The sequence below is a fragment of the Cololabis saira genome, chromosome 8 (assembly GCF_033807715.1).
Source record: "Cololabis saira isolate AMF1-May2022 chromosome 8, fColSai1.1, whole genome shotgun sequence".
Taxonomy (NCBI): Eukaryota; Metazoa; Chordata; class Actinopteri; order Beloniformes; family Belonidae; genus Cololabis; species Cololabis saira.
Genome location: NC_084594.1, coordinates 15,394,156 through 15,421,954, shown reverse-complemented (window position 1 = coordinate 15,421,954; position 27,799 = coordinate 15,394,156). Strand labels below are relative to the sequence as shown.

Here is a 27,799-nt window from a genome sequence, read left to right as displayed (position 1 = left end):
CTTCCATTTTGAGCCGCTCCCAGGGGCCTTTTTGCAGGGCCAGAGATTACCTCTGCGCTATACTACTCTCATAGGTTCAGTTCATGGTGGGCGCTGCTATGATTACAGCCAAATAAGCCATTGTGTGCATTCCCTCTGAACTTACAGGCAAAAGGGGAATGGTCTTCATATCAGAAGGTAATTATCTCAAAAGTGTGACTCAGCAAAAGAGATTTAATTCAGTCTCTGAGCGCCTATGATGTAGATTTTATGTCTTACAGTGGGGTTTTGTTTTTGCTGTTGTGGTCTTCACAGCTGTGGTGACTAATAGTCTACCTGGCTCAAACAACAAAGCATGCTTAAGAAGTCTCCTCCAGAGAGAGATTGTAGTTGGCAGAGAGGTGCAGGGCTTACTCAAACAGCCTTAGATGTACTTTTCTCAACTTTGCCTGGCTTATCTTGTCCTTTTTGAGTTGGGTTATCTGGTGCAGAGTCAGCACAAAACGGCTGTTTTGCTAAGTTCTCTGTAATATGTCATGGGCTGGGGTGTAAGCAGTTACGAGCAGATACTCTAGCACAGCCTCATTCTCTCTTTAATAATACACGAGGAGTCAGCAGCATACTGTAGATAGGCTTTCCCGGAGAATGCATGTGCTTCTTTACGTTTTATTCGGGCGGCAAAGGAGTTAAATTACGAATATGTCACTTTCATTTGATGGAGACCACAATAATCAAAGCAACTGAAATCATTCCAGGAGAAGGGGAGGGGGGTGTTTCATCCTGCTCTCCAGTCTTGCAGAGAGACTTCCCAGTAGTCACAGCTTTTTACTGTCGATGCCGCATGGATCCAAGAGCAAAGACTGTGATAAACAAATGTGTGCAGTTTCCCAAAACAGAGCCGAGCTTAAATTCCCATTAGACCTTTGTTGTTCCCTGTTACATGAAGGCTTGTGGTGGAGACGGGGAAATGTGTGTGCGGAATACAGAGCCCAGGTTCCAGCTTCATTCTCCTCCCGGCAGACGCCATCTGCTCACTGGGGGAGGTTTTCCAAACAATTCCATACAGTAAAGACAGCCGACGTGAGAAACATGGCTGACGCAGCATGCTCTGGTTTTGCTCGGAAATAGATAACAGGTAACAAAGGCTGACAGCAACTAGATGAGCAGATAGTCAGAACGCTTTATAATACCTGCCCTCTTTTTGTATTTGTATGTGTCTTATGTGATACCTTTCTTTTTAACAGAATGCATTTGATCACTCTGGAGATGGTTGGTTTAGTTTTCCTATGTTTATAGATGGTATAAATGCTTTGAAAGATAAGGAATATTCAAGGGAAAGACATGTAGGTACTATATAAGCTCAAAGAACCATTTACACTTGGAATATTCTCTATTCCAAGAGTGATGGATGGACATTAAGTATTCATAACAGGACCTAAACAAACATTATCTCATCTTGCTGATGAGCTACTTTTTGTTTGTCTTTATGGTTAGACATTTTTAAAACGCCACAGGTAGAAATTAGAATTTTTGTATCAGTTTAACATTCATAATGCACTTTTCAAAGTCACTTGGAATGACAGTGACTTTCCCTAGCTAGTGGAATTTAGAAATACATGTATTTGGTTCTTATTATATTTGTGGTATAGCATTGCATTTAAAATGGCGTGGAAAAAAAAACACTGAAGCTACGATGAATGGACAGGAGGAACAACATAAAGATACAGGAGAGGGATGTTGTGGGTTTCCTGAGTCATCGTACGCACAGATTCTTCCCAGGGCAGCAGCGTGTGAAATGAAGTGTGAAATGAGTGCTTTTAACATCGTTGCATCGGATTATGGCCATTATCTTAGACAAGGGTTCGAAAGCATCTCGCCTCATGAATCTATTATTGCATCCCATTCACCTGTTCTGAAGTACTCCTAATGCTTCCTTCATACCTGAATCCAGCTGTTTTTGTGCAGAGTTCCAGATCCGTGAAATATCTGGATCATTAGTTTGTTGCAATTTGTCTTTCTCACCGTTTTGTCGTGTTTTGTTCTTTCAAACAATAAAGTGATGGTAATACTGCTGCCATCAATAAACCTGTACGTGCAGCTGGAGGTTTGTTCCACCACGCCCATGAAGTTGATCCATTTTTCTGTTTTATTTTTTCTAAGTGGTCAACATTAGACGCATTTTCATCTTTGACTTCACCCTTTATTTGCCGGAACCCTTCTAAAAGCTCTTTTCATGTTACCGTAAATGTGCTTGAGAGAAAATTCAATCCACTCCTGAAAGAAGGAAAGAAGAGCTGTAGGTGTAAACCTGGTTGTATTACAGTTACACAAGGCATTCGCAGGGTTAAAAAAAGACTGAAAAATCAGCTTGGCCTAGATTTTATCTTGTGCGCAGACATTAGACCAGAAATTAAAAGCTGAGGTCATTCTGAGGGGGAAAGAAAATGGCAACAGCACTCGTTCATAATACGATTTCTTATTCTATTACGGACAAAAAAAAAATAAGTCTGGACGGGTTTTAAAATAAGTCTAGACGGCTTTTACGATACTTTGATGATAAAGGTTTAAAGAGACGCATCATGAAAAAAATGTAACCGGGTGTGTGAAATGACTATCAACCCAAAAAACTCAGAACTAACACAATCCAGAGAAATTAATTGTGCCCATCTGTCTGAAATCATATATTTTGGTGAAATGATCACATTTGCGAGGTACTGTACCATTGTAGACCCAGATCAGAGTAAAGTTATCCATCTCCTCCATCTTTATCCCTCACCCACAACTTTCCTCAGAAGTGGGGCGTGGAGTTTAGATGCTGTTAATATTATTTCTACTATTTTATCATCATAGATGGTGTCATTTTATAGTTTTTACTTATGTAGTTTTTACAGTTTGAACTAGTTTCTAAATGTGCCATGCAGGATTATAATTTTCTTATTTTTTAACGTCTCTTAATTATCTCAGGGCCAGCAGAGAGAAGAAAAACAAGACTCAAATACACAAATCTGATTTCAGCTTTTAGACATTTTGAAAGCCGGATACGTTGAAAAAGAAAACTCAATCTTTGCTGCAGTAGACGTTTGAGTTGTGTCTCCCTTTTATTTATGCACATCCTTATGTCTACTGTATACCGGTGAATCATTGAGGCATCATCATTTCTAACTTCGCTGTCGGGAGACATCGGGTCTGATGTTGGGAAAGCGCACAATGACACAAAATGATATGTAGCAGTAAAAGTAAAAAGTTGTCAGACGAGTAAGTTCTGAAGTTAAGTACAGATACCAGAAAATCCTGTCTGAGAGCAGTAACAAAGTGTACTTAATTACCAGCTTTAAAGATGAGAGGTTTAGATGTGAGATTTAATATTTGGTGGCGCTGTTAATAACTCATGAGACTTTATTAGAACATGACATGAATGAATACACGTCTATTCTTTTAAAGCAGATCTTTAAGTGAAACTAGATAACTGAACTTACTACTTGTTCTGTTTCTTTAAAAGTCAAGAATGTTAAACTTAGAAATTAGTCACACAAATATATCTTATGGAGTTAAAAAGTAAAAAAAAGAGAGAAATCTCTCTGAAATGTAGTAAAGTTGCATCAGGTAGCATGGAATAGAAATGGTTTAACTGCATAAATGTATTTAGATTTCACCAATGGGGGTCTTGCATGTGGTCTACCATCACAATTTCAGCCAGTATTGCAGTTACCTTATTTATTGTTATCTTTTAGATCTTTTCCCATATAAAGGGATCTGAGATATTAGTTCTGGATAAACAGAAACACCTCCAACTGCACTGATGTTCAGCAACGTATACTGTACATGGGCCTACATCACACAGCAGCTAGTATGACTTTCACTGACTTTCTCCAGGCTAGGTGAACTCAGTCGAGCAAAATGTCAGAAACTAATGCCACATTTTGAGTTAAACGTTCATGCAAGATCAGCTACTCTCTCAACTATATGCAGTAGCTGCTTGTATTCATGCGTCCGCAGTCTGAATTTGCAGGCCAGTCAGTTTTCTTCTTTTTAAGGGTTGTAAAAGAAATCTAGAAAAGTAGATCTATTGGACTGTGTTTTAATTAGTGTACTTTCTCTGTAAAGTAATTTGTTATGGATTTGGTTGGTAATTTGTTACTTGAATAGATTACGATGGAACTGAAATTATTTAACTACACAACAACCGAACCTCAAGCAGTGAACACAGCTGGATGGTAAATTGTTGCATTATGACTGTAGGAAACTTTTACAGGAAATTGACTTTTTTTTTTCCTTCTTTCTGTTGTAGTCATTTAAGGTTTGACAAAAGCAGTAGAGAAGTAACCTGAGAACTGAAAAGACGCAGGCACGCTGAGCTGTAGGGGTCGAGTGATGTCCAGAATGAATGAGGAGAAAGAATCTGGGCAGGAATTTATTAATTGTTTCACAGCCAGTATGTCTCTAAACTACAAATACATTGTAAATGTCTGGATATTAGAGAACTGGATGAATGCATAAGGTTATTCTGTAAAATTACAAGTTGGACATCGTGGTGTAGCTGAAACAGGACATTCACCCAGCAGACTGGAATTCCTCTCTTATCTTGTACAATTTATATTTTTTCATCATTTTTAAACCTAGTTCTTTGATTTCCTTTCAGTTTCCCCCCCACCGTGTTTAGTTTTGCCCATTTTTCTAGGATTTTGTCACTTTTTTTTTCATATAGCAAAGCTGCTTGACTAAAATTGGAATAAAATACTTGGTTTTGTGTTAAAATAGACCATTTCACACGATTAACCATATGTAAGAAATCTTTGTTTTCCATTTCTCTGCCTTGCCGGTTTGATGATTACCACTCTAAGCACATCATCCAAACACCACAAGCATCTCCGAATTGTGGAGCTGGAATTGTTAAACTATTACATCTCATGCAGTGGACAAATGCAGCTGTCATACATTTTGATGTGAGACTGGGACGCATTTAATTCATCTTGACAGTACTCCTTTCCATCCAAGCTTTCATCTGGAGTGTTTCCTACTTTGATAAAAATCCTAAATGTAACAGAGAATATTAAATATTTGAAGACAGATTTTCTGCCTGACTGAGCTAAACTTTGCAGATTATCAAGATTTAACATAGAGGAAAAGATTAGCAAAGTTATTATAGCAATCTTTGCAGTAAAAGATGAATAATAATGTAACCTGATAATATTATCATGTTTTTTAACAGACAAACAACTGCTTCAAGAGTGAGCTCATCATGAACCATGCATCACAAAGTAAAATCTACAAAAGATAATGTATGAAAGCACCGATACATCTTCAATGTTCAGTTCTTCTCTGCTTCCTTCATGCCAGCCTCCAGATCACCTTTCCTCCTTATGCCTCTATGCATTGCTGCCTTTGCAATAGTAAACCTCTCTAACAATTACACATGGGTACTTTCCATGCAAAATTTTGCCCAATAATGAGCTCTCCTGAATGCTATCTTTTTGTTGTTTTTTTTCAACATTAATTTATGGCTCCCACAAAATGTGCGGGCTAAAGACTGTTGTGTAGAGCCCATTTCAGCCTTCTTCTTTTTCCACCAAAAGAATGACAGTTACAGCAATGCAGCAGATGAGAAACTTGGATGAGGATGAACACCGTGTCACAACTTTCCTCTCTTATTTTCTGGAAATATTGTTTGTGATTTCCTTCCCTTCTACTCATCCATGGTTGTGGGATATTTCTTGAATTTATATCTTTGTCTGTATTTTATCAGCATAATGAAATAACAGAAAATGAGGTTGATATTCTGTGCGCCCTTTACTCAACAATGAGACAGCCGCTGACTTCAAGCCACAGAAGGTCAAAAAACAACAGATTTTCACCTGATGTTTAGTTCAGTTCTTTATTTTTACCTACTGGGCGGCAGTTCAACAGGATGTAGCCTTTATACAAGTGAAAATTTGAGCAAATATGGTTTAGCTATACATCTATCAGACAAGGACACGTCACAACTCCACGCTCCACTCAAGTCTTTTTTTGTACACGCTCTCATAATGGAGCGCTTATGCAATGAAAATGACAGCCCTGCAGGAATCAGCTGCTCAATGCGAAAAACCTGCTTAAAGAGAAGATCCACGCACGGTCTCAGAAAGAAAAGAAAAGAAACTAATGCTTAGATATCGGTAAATAACACATTAAAGAAAGCTAATCTGAGCTGAATGTTTTTCAGCCTAAAACCAACTAATCTTACATTACATAATTCTTAATACAGTTTAATGAAAACACTCTGTTTCCTCCTTTTCATACACCTGATATCCACTAACTTGTACATTCATATCTCCTACCGACAACGCCACATAATTATGCATAAGGCTGAATATTTCTTATAGACTAGTTTGTTTTGGCTGTTATGTCGTCTTGGGAATTGCAAATTGCACCTGGACTGTTTTCAATGCTGAACCATGTTTTAAAAGTACGGGGTAGTTTGAGAAATATGTTCTCCGACGTATTGAAAAATATACTTTGTCTTCTATGTAATGATTTTCTTGGATTTGGCAGAACGCCATTGTGTCTGAACCTTGCAAAACTCTTGCAAATCAGCATTGAAAAAAGTGTACTTTAAAAAAAATATTTTTACCTGGAATCTGGTTTGCAAAAGGATTGTTTTTGTATTGCTTTTATAGTTAGAAGAGCTTTTATCTTCATGGTCACAAATAAACACATGAATGGTTGGATGGTTTGTTTGATTGTTTTGAGTCCAGAGATGAAGAGTGGCCTCCTCTGTTTGAGTTCAGGTAGTTGATTTATCTTATCCTCGCACATTACATCCTCTCTTATTGAAATTCTGCTCAATTAAAAACACTTTCATCTCATTATTTGTCCTACCGTGCCCTCAATCTAATGACCTGGGTATAAAACTGTAACAAAATACAAATATTTTAGCTGCTTCTGACTTATACATTTTAGCCTTTAGCAGGAAAGTAAATGAATAATGATGCTTTAGTGTATTAAAAGAACTGTAATCTTCATGTACCCCAATAAAATACAGGCAAGGACAGAAATATAGGGTTTGTATAGGTGACAGGATGGCAACAGGACATGTTTTCCAGAATCATCATCTAACATCAAATAAGACATTCTGGAAGAATGATGTTCATCCCTCCAGCAGACTTTCAAACTAGGCTTGGAATTGTCATTAAAACTACAGTGGCAGGTAGCTCATTCTGTCTCATGGTGGCCCAATACTTTACTAAAACTTTTTTTCATTGTAATTAAATTTGTCACCCATTTTACAGCATACCGCCAGATTAACGGCTAGAAGCAAATGCATATGGTTTTGTATGTCTTTGCTGTAAAATCTTGCTTTTGGTCTGTTTATTGCTGTCGTGAGCACAATAGATCCTGTCACAATGACAATAATGTCCCCAGTGATTAGCAAGGTGCAAACATGCAATCCTGTGGAAAAGAAAAGGAGACCTTGTTCTCTGTTCCACCATTTTTTACCATTCTACCATTGTATCAGGTAAATAAAAAAATAAATAAGCAAGCAAAAACAAAAAAAAACAAACATGTGGCCTGTATCTGGTCTTGAAATAAGCCAAAGACAACCTGAGATGAACAAAAACACATGACATATTGAGCAGCATAGAGGCTACGTTGACTGGCTAGGAAAGGACAGCTAACATACCATCATTATCTTTGTCCATATTATATGCCTCAGTACATTGGCAATCTTTTTTGCAGGGTGGCTACACAAATGTACATCCATAATTGCTTTCCTCCATGTTTCTGTGAGACAGGGCTCTGACAAATCGGCCCAGATGAGGTTTTAACACAGCGGAGTACACTGTTGACAGGGTGGAATGCTGCAAAAGTCGCGGAGGAGGGCGCACCGATGCTTGTCAAACAATCCTGGTGCACGGACAATGCGGGGGTCTCACCGTCATGTTCCTATGATGTGGAGCATGTTACCCTGAAGCGTAGCATTATATTTGTTCAGAAAGCTACAGTGCATTATACTTAATGTAGTGTATGTCCCATTCCTCTGCTAACGAGGAAAATTCACTAAAAAGAACTGCATATCAGAATCAGCAGGCGTGAACACGTCCCGATGCTGCTGTTCCATCGTGATCTTCAGAAAAACTTCTCCAAATACCACCAATTTGTCAACTTTTGTACCAGAGGATACAGAAACCAGGATAAGCACTATAGCAACATTTAAAAATGCTTATAGTGTGGTCCATAAGCCACTTTCTGGGAAATGTGATCACCTTGCTATCCGCCTACAGCCCACCTACACCAAGAGGCTAAAAACACTGACACTGAGCAGATGTATTGACTGGTGTACCTCCATGTGCATTCCTTCCTGGACTATCCCTATATATCCAAACTGGAAACCCTGGTTCAATGCAGATATATGCAACAAGATCAGAAACTGGTGTGCAGCTCTGAAGTCAGGAGACATTGAGAAGTTCAAACTGGCCCAATATGATCTTCAAAAAGCCAGGAAGGCTACCAACAGAACACACAAACAGACTTTAAAGCTGAAGATGACAACACCAGGAGCATGTGGCAGGGAATACAATCGATCACAAACTACAAGATGTCTGTAGATCGAACTGTAAGCCGAAATGCCCAGGTACCAGACAACCGTAACAGCTTCAATAACAGATTTGAGTGTCAGTCCCACAAAAAGCAAACATAACCTTAACGAATGACTTTAGATATGTTGGAGTGGTAGCCAGGTTCAATGAGTGAAAAGTATGGCACTAATTTCAGTGTGTTTCGTGAGATATATATACTGGCAGGAGAAACTGATAAAAGACATCAACTCTGTGGATCAACTCCAGGTACAGTGGACCTCCATCAGTTTGCTGGAACACATCATTAGATGATAAAGTGGCTCTGGCACTTCATTCCATCTGGCAACATCTGGACAGTCCCAATACACATGCAAGACTCATGCTCCTGGATTACAGCCCTGCCTTTAATACAATTAACTGGATTCTGGACTTTCTTACGGACAGACCACAGGTGCTGAAGATGGCAAAGACAATAAGTACAGGAACCCTGCAGGACTGCTATCCAATTTCCAAACTTTTTGCATTATACACAGCTGACTGTACTCCACTCATGAAAATGACATAATCATGAAGTACGCAAAGGCAAGCATCCTTGGGCTCATGAGAGGGAGCTATGAGCCACCATACAGCAATCTGCTGGATAACATGGGGAAGACGGCAATCTTCACAACATTGACAAACCCAAATAACTCATTTTTGACTTCATGCAGTGAAGTCAAAAAGTTTTTTTACCTCTGATTTATTTAATAGTTTTTATCCAGTTTCTTTTACCTTTAGTCACTCAACTCAGGGAACTCTGTACATAGGAAGTCTTGTGTACTTGTGTATAAATTGTATTGTATTTTATGCTAAATCAAAAGCAGACAAAGGACGTTGTTTGAGAAGTCTTGCGGTTTGTTCAGGCACAAGGTTTCAAACTAAATGTGTTGTAATATTCTTTTTTTTTTTTTAAGACTCTCCTGACAACCCCATAGGCCATATTTGTGCCATCTCTCTAAATGTTCTGTCATGCACTTTTAATTTAAAATGCTAATGGTGGTCTGTAAAATCTGTTGATGCAGCTCACAGGTTTTTGCATTTTTACTGATTATTACATTATTTTACCTTGGGGTGAAAGTAAAGGGGCATCCATTTCTGCGAGAAGTCAACTGCTTTGAATGTTTTACACCTGTGATATATCTTTTTTTTTTTGTTGTAGAATAATGGACTCTACATCGTTTATAAATTGCCTTTTGAACCCTCCCAGATTCATGGTCAGAACCATTAGCCTCTCTAAGATCATTGCTAATGTCTTTTCTCCTTAGCATTGTGTTAACACACACACCTGAACGCTCCAGACCAGCAAACTGCCAAACTGCTTTTAAAGAGGTGCTTGCGGATGATCCTTTAATCAAATTCATTTGATTAGCAGCACCCGGCTACTTGTTTTAATTCCTGGGGAAGCAGTAAAGGTGTGCTTCGTTTTCAAATGTTGCCTCTGCATTTTGGCGTAGTTTTTATTCAATAAATAATGAAATGTTGTAATATGTTATATATCATCATGCTCAAGGTGAAATGCACACAAAATGGATTTCCCTTGAGCTTGTTACAGTCTTTGTAATGAAGCCATGCTGATGCCCTGCTTTTAGCTGCTTCAATCCCAAAGGACACCACATGAAAAAAACTAAACAGAAAATGGCAGGTATGATGGCATCAGATTTAGTTCGTTTTACAATGACTTTTGCTGCAGAGATTCGAGATCTATGTGCAGGTGTCATTTATCGACACAGGTGCTGATAAAGTGACCACAGTTATTGGCTCCAACCGCAGCATCACAAATGAATGCCTGGGCAGTTATGTGGGGACAGCTCCGGCTCTTACAGTCACACTGGGCCGGCCGGGAGTAAGGTGTTTGATTCAAAAGACGACTCTGCTCAGTAATAGATTGCTGGGCTTGCTGTGATGAGATTAGTGTGTTGCAGGTTCTGGATAATTGACAGGACATGAAGGGAGCTTTATAGCTGCTATATGGCTGATGTGCCCTAAAATTAGCATCTCTGGCCACCAAAGCATAGGCTGAATCCTCTGATGCCCTGCGGTGATTCATTTAACTCTGAAACGGCTGATTAAACTGTCTCTGCCTCCTTTTTAACAGAGCATGACAGGATGTCAGTGTGACACGCGAAACCTGTTTTATTTTGAATTTGCACGGCACCATTTTCAGCTATCAGTAACACCTGGGTATGAAAGTGAAACTTGTAATCACTGCTGCAGATGGGCATCGAGACACACAATGGTGAACTCGCGAGACTCAATTTAGATGATAATCTTACTCACCTGCAACTCCAACTGCAATTTTTGTTTCAGGTTGTGGTTGCGAATGAATGCACATCCATTTTTGTAAGGGGGGGGGGGTCTTTGCATTCATGGTAGATAAAACCTGGTAGATAATCAAGTAGGGGATGAAGGTACAGGGAAGTAAAGCAACCAGAGTGTTTTGTGCTAAACTGCAGTCTTAGCTTTATTCCTGTTGTATCTCGGCAAACGATAAAGGATATTGATCAAACATACTTCTCACACAAGGGAATACTCCCCAATTTTCATTTTCTTTTAAAGTCGGCATGTGGGTATTATTAACAGATGCCTCCCAAAAATATAATGAAAACACCTCATTTCTGACCAACTGCTGTGCATGCACACATAAAAGGCAGAATACGATTTAAGTTCTGTGAATATCTGTCTCAACCACATCCACCTACACTTTGCACAGAGAGCACAAAAGCATATGTAGATGGTGTTGAGAGGCACACACTCGCACGCTGGCGTGCAGAAAATGATTCGTGCTCAGGCAGACGGACAATAATTACAGCATGCTTACACATATGACATATTTCATGAATGTACAAACATACAAATCACACATGTATGCGCAGCTAAGGGGGCGGACACATAGTGAGCGAGCCCATGGGCTTGCATGAGAGCTCTTCCTAGATCCCTGTAGCCCACCGTGGGTGTTTTGTCTTTCCCAGAAGGGATGTTCGTTGTTTTTGTGGAGGCAGGCTCAGCTCTAAGATTAATGAAAGGCTCCATCTTAGTCATGAAAAGAGCATTTTCACAATCTATTTAACATCATGCATACCAAAGTCTCACATTAGGCACTGTTGACTTATGCTCGCCTACAGCACTGTTTTCTGATGCATTCATTGCCACTGCTGTGATCTTCTGCGGTAAGCTGGCCCCCTCCAGACGTGCCCGTTGAGACTTTTGCATTTCTCATGTTCGCAGTCAGAAAAGTCATTTTTCAGCGCAGAGATGAAATATGGGACACGACTGGAAGTCTGAGGGAGTTATTGAATAAATATAACAAAGCTTCCCAAGACTTTAGTGTTCTTTTTGCGACATATACACACATATGAACTCACACACATATGTGTATGTGTGTGTGTATATGTGTGTGTATATATATATATATATGTGTGTGTGTGTGTGTGTGTGTGTGTGTGTGTGTGTATATATATATATATATATATGTGTATGTGTGTATATGTGTGTGTGTATATATATATATATATATATATATATATATATATATATATATATATATATATATATATATAATATGTCATAGATTTGATTGTCCATAGATACAGAGGATTAACAGGCATTTTAACCTTAAGGGTCAAACGCAATATTTGAACTGGTTCAAATCAGAATCAGAAAAGGGTTTATTGCCAAGTTTTCACACGAGGAATTTGTTATGGGGATTGGTGCAACACAATACAAATATAAAAACAAATATATAAGAGATAAAATGAAATGAAATGTATAAACAATAAAAAGTATAAACAGTAAAATAAAATGTAGACCGGAAATGTACAAAAATGAGGTTTTAAAAGGCCGGGTGAGTCTGTACAAAAGTGACTTAGGAACTTAGGATAGGTAAAAACTATAGACAGAAATGTACAATGAGGTTTGTAAAGTGCCGGATATGAGTCTGTGCAAAAGTTACAGGATTGGAGTTTTTTACGTTAATGTAACGTAGAGTGGGATGGGGGGGCGGGGGGGGGGGGGGGGGGGGGGGGGGGGGCAGGGCCTTGTTGACGAATGGTAGTAAAGCGGTATGTTTTAATCTCGGTGCTTACTTACTGACTTAGACCAAGCTGAAAGAGACTAAAATGGTATAACAGGCTTCAGTGTGGATAAAAAAAAACAAAAACTCAGCGAAGTGGATTCCATGACAGCTGGATGTTATTTCAGCAGTTGATTCTGGTGAATTATTTAGTGCAAGTGGTTGTAATTACACCGTGACTACAGTAAAACCAATTAGGTTGTAATGTGTTTGGATCATTACAGGGATCACAGGACCATGTGAAGAGGCATTCCTGGAAATGCCGCACACTTTCACTTTTCTCATTCCTCACCGTCACCCCGCCCCATCCTGAAGCTCCGTCAGCAATTTCTCTCCGATGAACGGCTGACATTATCTAAGCTTTTAAGGATGTTAAAGTTCCCTGTGAGAAACCCCCTCTTCCCCTCTGTTGCCACCAATGTCCTCTGCCCATGAAGCCCTTCAAGCAATCGCAAATTTTAAGGATGTCAGTGAGCGTTACAGGATCCACCCCTTTAACGCCTCCCATCAAAGCTCAGCCCGTCAGGGGAACTGGGGCAAAGTGAACAAGTTCACTCGTTTGAGACCGGTCATCCCTGCCACACTGACCTTTCGGGGGCTTTGCGAGGATTGTGATGTAATGGCATGGTTGGTGAGCGATAGTGAAAGTAATGCTTGGATACAACTGTAGGTGCAAACACAGAATGACTACAACAGGGTAATAAGGTGCAGCTAAGGACTCAAAGAAAACACAAATGTCATCCAAATTTAGTTTTTTTTGTAGATGGAAGGATACTGGAGGGCCCATTCTGTGGCCCTGCTCTTTATAGTCCCGTACAGGTTGGTTCGTCTGTCAAAGTAAAATGGCAGGACTGCAAATTGCACTTGACAGTGCACGCTTCCCTTAGGGGGACTAAGTGGCATCAACCTGTAGTAGTCACACACTGCTGCTGACAAGGTGATGATGAACACCTTTCATTAAAAAGCAGGAGGCTTTTTCCTCTGAGAGACCATACTTTGGCCCTAATGTTGGCAAGAAAGCGACCATGGCAGGAAAAGGAAGAGGAAGCCATGCAGTCCAGTCTCTCAATGCTTTCATCAGCCAGGATCTCCTGCACGTCAATGTGATTCATCCTCAAAAAAATCTGTCTCCATCTAAAGGACCCAACAACCAGAGGGATGAGAAAAACCTAATTCTTGGACTGGAATACCCGAATGCAAATATTTGAGCTTGTCCCGAGCTGTCAACACTGCAGATGCTGCGGTAAACACATAATGTGTGAATTTATTTTACTTAACGGATGATGGCTTCAAAGGCAACAACAGGTAATTGTTTAAAATGTAATATTCTGTCGGTGTGGCTTTAGAAGCCATCAAACTGCACTATGTAATACTTTGCAGCCTGGTGTTTGCTATTAGTAGGACAGAACTGGCAAAAGAAAAATTTCACTCCATTTTTTTGTGCAGTCTGAGCATTGGTTTGCTGCTGATCAGGCTACGTTTTATTTTCTTAAGTTTTCCCCTGTCACCTCTCTGGGTACACAGCTCCAAAATTCAGTTTGGATAAACAGGCTTAATAAATGTGCTTTTGCTCTCCTTTAATGGGATATTGGCTTGCGGTCTGATATAACAGATGCAATGTTAAATCTTGTCCACTGCAGCTTCGAGAAAGTTAAGCGTGGAGAAACCCTGTTAGGTTGTGAATCTATATTTCGTGCTGTGGGTCAGATAGTGTTTTTTTTTTTGTAACATTGTGGTGTCATAGGGCAAATCATTTCTGAATGAAGTTGAGTAGCCTATCTGTTTGAGAGTTACTCACACTGTGTGCCAAGAAACATATCCTAGTCTGAGTTATATATATAGTCAGGCAATGAAAACAATAATAATAATGAAAAGAACACGCTATAAAAGCTCATCATATATCGATGGCTGAAACGCTAAACCTCCTATCTGAGAAATGCACACTCCCCAGGAGAAGAACAATAAAAGCTTGTTTTCTCGAACAATTATATTTATTATAGATACCCAATATATGTTACACTGTTTTTGGACAACATTACTATGTGTTAATAAGCCCAACTAGGTATTAAGCAGTTGCAAAGTGGAGATTTGTACATTTTCCCTCCATTTTCGGGATTTTGTAGTTAGGGCCTTTTGCCTTTCAGCCATCAATACCTAAAAATGTGTAAAATGAATAATAATGATCCCCATTATATTAAAAATAGAAATACTGAAACTACAAATGAAAGTAATCAGCATCATAAACAATACTAGTGTGTGCTGTAAGATAAAGAAAATGGAAAGTATCTGAATGGTATCCGTATATGGTTTTAACAGCCTCTAGAAAAGCAATCTACAAACCTTGACTGGCTTGACAAGCAGCTTTGAACCCTTTTGCTATTACAACTGTCTCCATGAAGCAGTTCCTCATACTTCCTTCAGTGTAGTATTCATATCCTGAAACATTATATCACCAGTTCTTGGACACCAGACACCTGTAGTTTGCTCAGATTGCTCTGCGGCTCTTGAGATGATGATGATGCACATTATCCCTATTATTTATTTATTTAATAAAATAACTTTAGCTACAGCCACTATCTCAGTGACCACACAGTGTTTGATTTCATTGATTTTTTTTTTTTCCTGCCGTCTTCCTTGGTTGTCCTGCTGGGTGTTTCATAAACTTCAAAGATGCACAGAATAAAAGAAGATAAGTAGAATACATAGCAGACTTACCTTAGACAATTTCATCATAGGATCATTTCATTGGAACAAAAGAGGATGAAAAGCTTTTTGAATGACTATACAATGGCAGTCCTGCTGTTTCATGGTGCTGCTGTGATTTAGCTATCTGTGAAGCCCCCACCCCCCCCTTCTTTGGGTTGAAAACTGCAAGGTTTACAGGTGTCACGAGTACTCTAGACTGCCTAATCACTCCTTTTTGTCACGATGAAACCGGTTTCATTGCTATCCATCATGTTTACAGGGCCTACAGTGGAAAATGCGTTTGTAAAATGATTAAGAGAGAAACACGAGTAGGTAGGGACTCGTGTACACTGTTCAGGCTTGTTAGTTTAATTACTGTAAGAGAGCTTCAGCTCTTAGTAGTATTCACAGAAACCCCTTTAAGATGCTTTTGCCTTAATGTGACATTTAATTAATTTATTCTGAAGTAATATTCTTTAATAACACACAAACAGTGTTATTGTGATATATTGTGCAGCTGCCATTGGGAAATAGCTGGGTTGGGCTATTGCTCCAGACGCTGGACAGGTTGTGGTATGGAATAATACATCCTGGAGAAATAAATCCTGGAGAGGTAATCAGTCCATTACAGGGCCACAGATGCAAACAACCACGCAAGTTGACTCTCACTTCTATCTGTGAGGCAACACTGGTAACCAGACGTCTTCACAGAAAATATAAAATGCACTAACCCTTCAAAAACAAACAGATTTCCAGACATGGTTATTTAATTATTGCCTCTGATACTGACAAAAGAGAACCATCTCCCAAATGGATTTCCAAACACATTTATGACTGGGAAAATAAAGCATAAACTGTTTCTACGGTTTGCTCTAGTTAATTATCACCAGGTTGTGCGGTGAATGAAAATATACGTATCCTTCTGCGGGCTGATGCTGAGAGCACCATCAAGAGAATACTTACTAGCTAAAAATGTTCTAAGTGATGGGAGAAAACATTTCAGAGGTACCTTGCACAGGCTACAAAAACAAAAAACTCAATAATACAACAAATTAGGCGGGAAGAAAACCCATGTTATTAAAAAGTAATAGGGAAAATAAGGAAATGGAGAAATAATATATGTTGATTTAGTTGAGCAGAACAACATGAACACGGAGTAATATTTAATCAGCGACAATGCCGTCTTACTTCTTTCAGGAAATGATCTTTGTATAGGAAATTACTTATGTTTGCTTCTGGAGAAAAAAAAAAAAAGAATCTCATTAGCTGCAAACTTCATGCTCTATAAAATTGTCAGTGACATTCTTCTCTGCTACTCTTGTAGATGGTTACAGTGTTCAAGGCAGCTCATGAAGCCACAGCAGAGTAAACCCATGTTTGAACTGTGACATGAATGCAGACAGATAGGCAGTATTCACGTCTGGAAAAGACAGCTTTCTCCTCTAACAATGTTGTCTACTTTTTAATTCAGATTATCTTATTTGAGATTGCATTGTTTGGCTGTCTTCCTAAGTGTCACGTAGCAATTACTCGTTTGAAAAGCCGTGAAAAGCCGTGCAAAAAGCTGGTGCTCAGTTAAGACAAGTGCACATTACCATTGTTTGCTGGATAATATGTTGGAAAATTCTGATTTGTGGTTTTACTTGTCTGAAATTGAATTGAATTACTTACTGTAGGTTTCATCCCCCATTGCTGTTTGTCAGTATGGTCTTTACAAAAGGACTTAATCGAAGTGCCTTATTTGATGTGACGTTTTTCTGAAGGCTTGGGGGTTTGCTTGAAAAAAAAAAGAACATCCATTAGACATTCAAAGTTTGTTGTATTTTACAGCTCAGATTTGATTTCAAAAGGTTTGACACTAACATTTCCTGTAAAACTATTGTTAATGCACTGTGCACTGGCAAAAATGTATTGACCCCCATTTAAGCAAAAACATCTGGGTATCTAGTTCCCTATCAGTCATAGACCTGCACAAGCAGCCTTCACAATAAGTCTATAAGGATGTGTTTCTTTAAAAGAACCTTCATTTGTGAATTTTCATTTGAAAATTGTTACTTTCAACAACTATGTTTTCTGAGCTGGTGAAAAGAAGGCTCTCTAGCCCACACACTGGCCATGTATTTCCCACATGCAGCTCTGGAAGAACTCTCCCAACTGCCAGCATCTACAGCAGACCTCAAAGGACCTGTGGGTTGTAGACCTCTTGTTTTCACTGAGGACAACTTTTGGCATTGGTCTAATATAGAACTGCTTGTGAAAATCACAAAAAAATGTAAATCCAATCTTTTCAGAAAGAATCTGAACGGAGCATTTGTAGACGAGGGAGCAGGTGTTCATGCTCTTCTGCGCCGTAATTGAATCAATTACGTATAAATTCCATACACGCATGACAGCATGCAGGTGCTGCATACGTGGACTTGCTCACAGATGCAGGATCTGAAAACACAAATTTCCACACATTGATTTTGTAACTATAGTTTATATGGAGCTGCATCAGTGTGATTCTGTATGTAAAGAAATCAGAGAGACACAAAAAAATTATATATATACACACACACACACAGCACAACTATATAGATTTTATGTGCACGAGCAAGGATTATGTGAACGAAACCCATTTATGTTTCATGCAGAGTATAGGTATAATACTACATTTACGGGTCTGTAAGCTTAGAATACTAAAAAGTATTCAAATATTACTGGAGTTGTCATTGTTAAAAGAAATTACAATTTAGATTTTTGAAAAAGTTTTGGGTGTATTTCCTTAAATAGAACTAATAAAAACAACTGGGGTAATTGTAGTTGTGTGCCACCATTTACTGTAACAATCCTGTTGCCTAGTGGAGGCTCTCTACACTTATTCTTATTAGTGAAAAGAAATATTTTGTGCACTCTTTCAAAATGTCCAGATTTTTACCAGTTGTTGAAGGAGTAATTGAATTATGTTTGATGCCAGCGGAGGAGAATTTAAAACAAAAAACAACCTAAAAAATAATACCTTTTTAATTGTAATACCGTAGTCATTTCCATTAGACATAAAACAACATGCGCCGGTGCCCTCACATTAAATAAAATGTATAACTACCCCAAGAAATAGCCTGAATCCGAGTCTAAGGAGGTGTTAGTGGGACTAAAGGGGGAAAGAATAATAGATTTTGTTGTGTTTAATAAGGAAGGGATGCATAAGTATTAGAAAAAAAAAATCATTAGATTGTATTGATTTGTGCTTGCTTGAAACGGCGCTCCTACAGGCAAGGTGCAGGTACTGCTTGAATCGTGCGCTCTTCCATCCTGTTAAACCCTGTTGTTAAACTAGAGGGGTGAGGTGAGGAGCACATACTAAAACATTCCCACCGGCTCCTTTTCTAACATTAAACCCATCTTTGAACAAGTCTGAACTCTTTAACAGGACATAAAGAAGCCAAACTGTTTTGCTCAAGTTAAGTGAAACACACATTTTCCAACAGCATTGGCATAAATTGCTTTGAAAACAGTTATATCTTGCCTGAATTACTATAGACCGGGGGCACTGACCTCGGTAGTTATGAAGTGCTTTGAGCGGTTTATCCTGCACAATCTGAAATCATACCTCCCTCCAGACTTCAACCAGTATAGAATTAGCTTATTGGGAAAATAGGTCAACAGCTGACGCCATCTCCGTTCCCCTGCGCCACCTGGAGAAATCGGAAAATCATCAGGATGCTTTTTGTCAATTTTAGTTTTATATATTTCATACCATTGTATCAGACATCCTTGACAAGAAGCTGACTGATCTAGACTTCCCATCCCTTACCTGTGACTGGATGAAGAACTTCCTGACAGAGTGTCCACAAACAGTGAAGGTGGGCTCCTTCACATCATCCACCCGGACACTCAGCACAGGCTCCCCCCAGGGCTGTGTGCTGACCCCCTTCCGTTATGCCCTGTACACATATGATTGTCTCCTCTCCCACACTTCAAACATCATTATCAAATATGCTGATGACAGTTTTGGACCTTTTCACTGGCGGAGATGAGTAAGCATACAGGGAGAAGGTATAGAGGCTTGAGACATGGTAGGGAAACAGTAGGGAAACAAAAGACATGTTGATAGACTTCAGAAGGCATGGCGGTAGCTCAACCCCAGATTGGAAATATCTGTGTTGAACGGATCTCTTCCTTTAGATTCCTTGGTGTGCGTATTAACTACGACTTAACATGGTCCACCAATATCATAGCAGTGGTCAAAAACCCCATCAGTGGCTGAACTTCTTAAAGGGATTGTGACATGAAAAACACATTTTTCTTGATTTTTTTGTGTTTTGTTGGGTGTCTTGACATCAATTACACCCAAAAAACAACAAACTTTTAACATTCAGTGTATTGTGTGCTTTCTGGGATTTTCCGCATAACTATGCAAAAACGGCGCATGTGGTTTGCTGGCGGGTCGTTACGTATAGACCCGCTAAATCACCGCCCCCTCCACCCAGCTCGCTGTCTCCTCTCCTCTCCAGCGCACCATAAAGGCTGATTTATGGTTCCGCGTTACGCAGAGCTTACGGCGTAGGGTTACGCGGCGACGCGCACCGTACGCTGAACCTACGGCGTAGGCTCTGCGTCGACTTAACGCGGAACCATAAATCAGGCTTAACACGGAGCTGTTTAGAGCCTCTTTTGTTCTAATCACCGGAGGAAAACTGCTAAGAAGACCCGCGGCCACTGACTGGACTTAAGATGAGGGGACACTGCTGCTTGCATGCCTTTATTTTTATGATTGTTTGCTGTGGTTCTCCCTGCTGCTTTTCCGTGCATGCTTCGCCTGTCGCTCCCGTCTTAATTCTCCGACGCCGCTGTGAGCGTATGGCTGGAGGAGGAGGAGGTTTGGAGGAGGAGCGGCGCAATGATTGACAGGAAAGGGGGAAAGGGAAGCGTTTTTCACGGCGCAAAAAAACACTGTAATAAAAAGCCAGGAATGGAGTACTAGAGTGAAGTTTTTCTTGTTACACTCTTTTAGACACATTTGAGGGATGTTGGCCAAGACTTTTAATAGTGTTAAAAGCATGTTAAAAATGATGACTTTCTATTGGTCCAAAATATTCTGTTCTGACATATGCCATCACAGCATGGTATGCCAACTAGACAACTGGGGACGGGAAGGCACTGCAGGGAGTAATAAAAAGAGCACAGAACATCATCGGCTGCCTCCCTCCTGGCTGACCAATCACACCCAGGTTAGAGCTTGTTCAGCTTTCCGTCTGGAAATGACCCCCATGGAGTTAAGCGCAATTAGGGAAACTTCAATGCATGTTGAGGGCAATAATGTGAGTGCGAGTCTTTTTAATTTACTCTTATTTTTTATATCTCCAGCCTTCACTCGTTTTTGAGGAGAGTGATCAGTTTTGGGGGAATACTACCAAATTTCGCAGTGCAATTCTAATCATGTTATTTTTATGTACAGTGACATAAAAGGCACATTTTACTCTTCTTATTCTTTGAAGACAATGGTTTTCAATAACTGGTGAGAAAAGTACAGAATAATCTATCTCTCTGATATGGTCTATTACTAATCAATGCCATCTGAAACCAAGTAGGTTGTTACAGGTGAGAGGTATGTTATGTAACTATATGGTTTTGGTGTTTTGTAGTTGGATTATTACACTCAAGTGTACTGAAGTTGTGTATCGCATGAAGTCTCGACTGAACTCTTTAAGCTCGATTTGCTCAGCGTACCTATAAACTAGTTGTACCAGTGGTGGGCCAAATGGGGCTTTGTGAAACACTAAAGCATCCCTCTATAGTGACATCTACTGGCCATTTTCCAGAGCACTTTTTGTTAATGTGTTTGACAAAACGATATGAAAAATCATATAAAATTCTGAACCGGGGTGTGATTATATCAAACTCCCAGTTCAAATGGTTGTATTTGGAATCAATCCCTATAAGACAGAAAACAAACAGAAGTTGTAAGGGGAATTGTTTTTTCCATTGACATTTTATTTTTTTTCTGATTTTGAATGTATGAACTTAAGTTAAACCATGATCATTGAGAGATGTTTTACAGTGATTTACATGATTTACATTTAAAAGGGTCATTGGTTTCATGTGTGACATGACATTTATGAAGGTAGGCTATTCAAATTAGCAAGGGGCTCTCGTGGCAATATGCGGAAAAAGTGTAAGATTGTAGGTTAAAATATCCCCCCAAAAAAGCAAGACAGTGATGAATGATTAGAAATAAGTGAAGTCACTTCACAAAAATGATGACTTGGTACTTATGTGCTCAGATATCTACCGAGTTAGCATGCTAAATAACTAGCTTTGGGCTGTCCAGTCACATAATACCAGTTTCTGCCATGTGTGGAGGTAGTAAGCAACATAGCAGGCTCAGTACAAGATATAGGGGGAGAGTGAGGTAATGTGAGACACTTTTTACATTCCCTCCCCTCCAGGCAAACTAAAATGATATATCAATACTATTTGCACATTTACTATTAGTTCAGGATGTTTTCTAGCAACATAAATAGTCAGAATGTGTTTAGGACAAAGGGCAGTGAAAATATGATTGTTTTTAAAAAAGTGGTCAAGTGTCTCACTTTGCCCCAGCCCCGGTGTAAAGTGAGACAGACCAGAAAAATCAAGGGTGTAAAGTGAGACAGTTTGGGGTAATCTGATACATTTACCTTTTCCCCTTAAAAACTACCATAACCACACATGTTGTAGCATTAAGACTCCTGCTAACTTGACAGCTATACATTCTAGAAATAATGTCAGACGATTAACAGAATCATGGGGATTGGTCAATAAGCACACATTTTTCTCAACACTTGAAATCACTCTAAACAAAATCAGAATCAACTTTAATGTTGAAAAACTTTAATGTTGGAAAATTGTCAGTAAAACAGTTATTTTTGCTGCAACAGAGGGGCAGTGAACATTCAAATGACAGAACAGTTAGATTAGAACAGTCTTGGGCTCAGAACACATGACCCAGATATTACTCAGTCTGGGGTAGAACACGACAAGACGCCGGTTTCCTCAACGTTGTAAATCATGTGTGGAAGAAATGTATGCCTGTTAAAGGAGAGGCAAGGGTAGAAACATATCAGACTCAAAACCAAATTCTACAGGTAAATCCTCCATAAAACATTAGCAACTAAAGAATTATTTCTGTTACCTGTCCATCACTACAGCCAGATTATTAAAGAACTCCCCCAGTGTCGTTCTGTTAAAGGTTCTAGCTCTATCCAAGGATGTTAAAGGCTCTAGCTCTATCCAAGGATGTTAAAGGTTCTAGCTCTATCCAAGGATGTTAAAGGTTCTAGCTCTATCCAAGGATGTTAAAGGTTCTAGCTCTATCCAAGGATGTTAAAGGTTTTAGCTCTATCCAAGGATGTTAAAGGTTTTAGCTCTATCCAAGGATGTTAAAGGCTCTAGCTCTATCCAAGGATGTTAAAGGCTCTAGCTCTATCCAAGGATGTTAAAGGTTCTATCCAAGGATGTTAAAGGCTCTAGCTCTATCCAAGGATGTTAAAGGCTCTAGCTCTATCCAAGGATGTTAAAGGCTCTAGCTCTATCCAAGGATGTTAAAGGTTCTAGCTCTATCCAAGGATGTTAAAGGTTTTAGCTCTATCCAAGGATGTTAAAGGTTCTAGCTCTATCCAAGGATGTTAAAGGTTTTAGCTCTATCCAAGGATGTTAAAGGTTCTATCCAAGGATGTTAAAGGCTCTAGCTCTATCCAAGGATGTTAAAGGTTTTAGCTCTATCCAAGGATGTTAAAGGTTCTAGCTCTATCCAAAGATGTTAAAGGCTCTAGTTCTATCCAAGGATGTTAAAGGTTCTAGCTCTATCCAAGGATGTTAAAGGCTCTACCTCTATCCAAGGATGTTAAAGGCTCTAGCTCTATCCAAGGATGTTAAAGGCTCTAGCTCTATCCAAGGATGTTGCCTCCGGAGTTCGGACAGGGAGATGGCGACGTGCTAGGAAGTCGGAAAACCAAGATTCTAGATTCTACAATGGTTATAACATAAAAAATAAAACAAATGTAATGTAATATTACTTTAAAATACCTTTCAGACTGAACTGAACTTCTTAACTTCATGATGCGGTAAGTGTCACATGTCTCACTTTACCTCAAACCATTTGTCTCGTTTTACCCCACAGCCACCTTTCTAGAAAAAACACCCTCTCTAGCATTTCAGGTTAATCTTCAACGAGCATCAATCACACAGTGTTATATAATGGTAGTTCATGAACATGGATGATATACGTTTTTCTACCTGAATCAATTGGTTTTGACACAATCGTTGATTAAGTTGATAGGAAGAAATTTTACTTTTTCATGCAAAAAACATATTTTTATCAAAAAAGCATGCTTACCAAATCACCATGAGGTTCTTTTCTTCATAGCCAGTGGGAAATGGAAGGGGCTTGAAAACATGATGGTCACTTGACCACAAATGTGTACCATTGCCTAGATACAGGGGGTGTCTCACATTACCCGACGTCTCACATTACCTCACCTTCCCTACTGCCCTCAAGTTACCATTTTAGGATAGGTAAACAAAAACAGGAAGGATGGCTGAAACTCTCTCAATGACAACTTTACCACCACCACAACCACCTAGTACAGGGAAATCATCTTGTTCAGAAGTGAAAAAAAGAGCAGACAAAAACAGGAACAAAACCAGAGTAAATGTCAGCAATGCTTTCCCCTGTTGGAGATAGCTCATGGACAGCAAAGAAATGAAGTTTGTGGAGATTGCAAAATTTCTTGTAGTTTTAAATGAGCTGCGCCTTATTTTGTTTGTGCTTAACATTTCTGATAGCTGAGTAGGTCAAGTTACTTTGGCGTTAATACAATGGCAAATGTATCGTTCGCAACTATTTCCCACCTGCCTGCAGCAGATTGATGCAATGCTACAACATGATGGTTCACATAGGACATAGTAGGAATATGACACCGGTAGCTGACGTTTCAATTAAATTCTTTAAGTGCTGGCGAAAATCTTTAATCCAGTTTAGACAGGTTTCTACAAATGGGACACTTGCACTCGAACCTAACCCTCAGCTGAGCAGACATTTAGAAGCATTTTTTTGATTTTTGCCTTTTTTAATGCTGATTTGACTTGTTTTATAAATTGCAACTGAGAGAGATGGTTCAGAAAGGGAGATGAAAAAGAAGTGTAACTGACAAAGACAAAAAAACAAAAAAGGAACATTTAAAAAGATTAGGAACAGTTGCTTCGGCATATAACATAGTCAGGGTGACAAAGGCCAGCTTGAATAATCAGAGTCACAGAAAAAGGGGCAGCCTGAATAGGAGAGTTTAGAGTTTGGATTTGAAGCATGTAATTGAAGTGATGTTTTGTAGCTCAGGTGGGAGTGTGTTCCCGAGTCGGCGAGCAGATCGACTGAAAGCTCTGTTTCCCATGGTGCTGAGACGGGGAAAGGGGATAGTAAGGGGTACAAAGGAGGAGGCCTGGAGAGTGTGGGAGGGAATGGCAATGTGGAGCGAATTAGACTGGTAGGGAGCGGCCAGATTATACATTTGAAACTGAGAAGTTGCATTATTTGGAGCCAGTGAAGTTGTTATAGAACAGAGGTAATATGTTCAAGGGAAGAGGTATGAGTTATAATTCGAGCACCAGAGTTCTGAAGGAGCTGTAGTTTCTGGAGTGATCTGTTGGGAAGACCAAAAAGAAGGGAATTGCAATAGTCAGTCCGAGAGGTGACTAGGCTGTGGATGTGGACAGCATGCAGTGTGAAAGAGGAACGCGGCCGATTAATGTTTTGCAAATGGAAATAGGCAGCCTGGGTGACGTTGATGTGAGCATGAAATGATAACGTGCTGTCCAGGATGATGCCCAGACTCTTAAACTTAGGGGAGGGGAGAATGGAGGAGCTATCAATGTTGATGGAGAAGCCATGGGATTTGGTTAGAACAGAGATTGTGCTGATGAGTAGAATTTCAGTTTTATTAGAGGAAATTAGAGGAGAACCAAGCTTTGATTTCTTGAAGGCAGTCAGAAAGGGCAGTAGGTGGTAAAGTAGAGCTGGGTGTCATCTGCATAGGAGTGAAAGTTGATGTTGTATTTACAAAAATGTAACCGAGGGGAAGTAGATACATAATAAACAAGAGGGGGCCTAAGACAGAGCCCTGGGGGACACCAGTGGTGATGGGGTTTGATTCTGAGGTATGCGATTTAAGCAATTTAAGTACTGTGTGCAAAGATTTGTTTAGCAGGGTGCTATGGGAAATGGTATCAAATCCGGCACTAAGATCTAAAAGAATGAGGATAGTAAGGAGACTGGAGTCGGCTGCCATCAGAAGATCATTAGTAATTTCAGAAGAGCTGTTTCAGGGCTGTGGAAAGGACAGAAGCCAGACTGTAATTGCTTGAAAAGATTGCTACGGTGTGTAAGGAGCTGAGAGGCTACAACATTTTCAAGAAGTATGGAAATGAAGGGAAAGTTGGAAATGGGACCTAGGCTATTGAAGTCCAATGGATCAGCACCTGTTTTTTTGAAGATAAGAGTAACAGTGGCTGTCTTGAAGGCTGATGGCACACATCCGGTGCTGAGGTAGGAGTGGATAGTGGCCATAATACAAGGGGCCAGTGAAGGAAAACAGGCCTTGACCAGAAATGTAGGTAGAGCAGTCAGGCAGGTTGATGGTTTGGATTTATGGATCAGCTTGGAAACATCAGCCATGGAAGGTAGAGTAAAACTGGAGAGTGAATGATAGGGAATAGAGAGTCCATGGTGGATGCAGCAGCTCTATCAGAAATAAGTTGAAGGTGAATATTAGACATTTTCGACGTAAAGAAGGATAAAAGAGAATCACATAAGTCTGTTGAATACAGATGAGCAGGGAGCAAATCAGGAGATCTTGAAATATTATTGAGCAGAGAGAATGGAGATTTAGAGTTCCCATCACTGGAGAAAACTAAACCAGAGTTGTAAATAGATTTAGCAGGGGCAATACAATTATTTTTTTTTCTTTTTTTTTTAGCAACCATGGAGATGAGCAGGACAATGTAACAGACCTGTGTTTCAGAGGAGCAACTGTTTCAAGGAGGTTGTTGAGATTGTTATTAACATGAGCAACTACTTCATTAGAAGTGGATGGGGAGGCTGGGTTCTCTTTAACCAAAGTCCCTGGTATCATCATCATCCATGTCAATATATAATCCCCAAGAATTATCATATTGGGAGATAGTTCAGATAAATAGCCAAGACGAACTGTAAAATCATTTAAATAAGCCTCGTCAGGTTTAGGTGGTCGATATTTGTTGCACAAAAATGTGGGAATAATTCCAGGCAGTTAAGAAAAGAAAGACATTCAAAAAAGTGGAAAACGGGAAGATCGATCGAAAGAACTTTGCACTGCTCAATGCAAGACCACGCCCTCTGCCTGAGCCGCATGGTCTGGAGGTAGAGGCAAACTTGGGCGAGGTGGAAGCGTTGAGGTGTGTATAAGCATTAGGCTGTTGCCATGTTTTAGTTAAACAGAAAATCCAATTTATAGTCCGAGGTAAGATCATGAATGAGATCCCCCTAGTTCAAAAGTGAATGGATGTTAAGTAGTCCGAAGTTTGGAGTGGGGGTGATAGTTGGCAGATTTGGCTCACCGAGTCAGGCAGGTGTGATGGAAAATTTAGCCTTGGCCACTTGGATTAAACCAAAACTACTGCGAGGAGCATTTATCCTTGCCCTGTACAATATGCAGACTGATACAATGATCTGTTTATCAGAATCGTAAGGATGAATCATTATATGCTTTAAAATGATTATGCTTCCCTTTGTTCTGTGTCATTCCGCATCGAGACGCATGATGTATGGTGACCCATTTGCATGCAACTGCTTAATTAAATCTACTGAAATCTGGCTCATCTTTCAAGTCTTATTCTTGGTAACTTAGATGCACTCAATTTCAGTGCGGATATTCACCTAGATGGAAATAACATATTATAGTATATTAGATAGGTTTTTCCACAACAGTGGACCAATGGATTTTTGCAGGCGTCGCGACAGGTCATCAAGTTCCCGGGATTCACCCTGCGCTGACGGAGCCGAGGAGTGCTGGAGTGGTAGGGCAGGCGTCCAGCAATGTAAATGTAAATGTACTTTATTTATATAGCACCTTACATCGACCTACAGGTGAACCAAAGTGCTTTACATAATAAACATATAATCAAGACAAAAAGTGCTTGCAGAATAAAACAAGAATAAAACATATGAACATATAAAACATCAAGACCAAAGTATAAAAAAGTGTAAAAAGCTGGAAACCGGAATAGAGCAGGCAACAGGTGGATCAGAGGAGTGCCAGGACACCGAGTAGGCAGGAAACAATCCAGATCCAGGAGGCGGAACCAGGACTGATCAAGGACGCCTTCAGCTTCATCTAATGTTCGCCGCGCTTGCCACGCCTACAACAGCATCTCTGGCTCTGATACAGAGTGAAGGCAACCCTCTGCTTTCTTGTAGAATGAT

At 39.7% G+C, this 27,799-nt stretch overlaps 1 protein-coding gene across 2 annotated transcripts in view; it reads left to right on the top strand.

The window, feature by feature from the left end:
* Positions 1–27,799, top strand: part of LOC133448403 (metabotropic glutamate receptor 4-like) — a 211,737-nt gene that overhangs the window by 1,473 nt on the left and 182,465 nt on the right. The window lies entirely within an intron of this gene.